Source organism: Clupea harengus, chromosome 8, assembly GCF_900700415.2.
Source record: "Clupea harengus chromosome 8, Ch_v2.0.2, whole genome shotgun sequence".
Lineage (NCBI taxonomy): Eukaryota > Metazoa > Chordata > Actinopteri > Clupeiformes > Clupeidae > Clupea > Clupea harengus.
Window position 1 is genome coordinate 18,780,402 of NC_045159.1, and position 1,002 is coordinate 18,781,403.

Here is a 1,002-nt window from a genome sequence, read left to right on the forward strand (position 1 = left end):
CCTCTCTTCTCTTCTCTTCTCTTCTCTTCTCTTCTCTTCTCTTCTCTTCTCTTCTCCTCTCCTCTCCTCTCCTCTCCTCTCCTCTCCTCTGTGAGTAAATGCCTCTCCTCTCCTCTCCTCTCCCCTCCTCTCCTCTCCTCTCCTCTCCTCTGTGAGTAAATGCCTCTCCTCTCCTCTCCTCTCCTCTTCTCTCTCTTCTCTCCTCTCCTCTCCTCTCCTCTCCTCTCCTCTCCTCTCCTCTCCTCTCCTCTCCTCTCCTCTCCTCTCCTCTGTGAGTAAATGCCCGGCCCCTATGCCCCTGTGCCCCTATGCTGGAGAGCTGTGTGTCTGTGGTTGGGTCCTGCGCTGAGTGGCAGAGCAGGCGGCTCTAACACAATGTGTGTTGACAGGTGTGTCTAATTGGAGGGTGGAACTGCGGGGCCACAGCTGCGGTGGCATGGAGGACTAATGATGAGGACGGACGGCGAGACACTCGCTGCCTCGCTCGACCGCTGGGCGGACGGCACCGGCAGGACGTCTCTGTTCCACGCGGCACGGAGAGAGTGATAGAGGGTGAAAGGTGGCGCTGCCATGGTGATTAATTTGACTGGCGGGACCAGCAAGGGGGGGTGGAAGACGAGCGCCGACAGGGCAGAGGAGGTTGTGACATTGTGCTTTATTATCACCACCCTCCCATGAAGACAAAATTACACCTTCACTGGCAGTAACACAGAAACAAATGAATCACATCTGTCGAGGATTGGTCTCTGCAAGCCACTGAACTCCCTGTGCATCAAATCACAGATCCGAATATTAGATTGTCTCTTCCAGCAGTGGCAGGGTCATTACAGCTAGTGTTCGCACATCCCATAGAGAAGGAACCGCCACACACACACACACACACACACACACACACACACACACGCATGCATGTACACACACACATCACATACGCCAGTCTTTGGTGATGAACATGTCAGTCATCAGCACTAATTAACCATGACGAGGATGAGTGACAGTGAT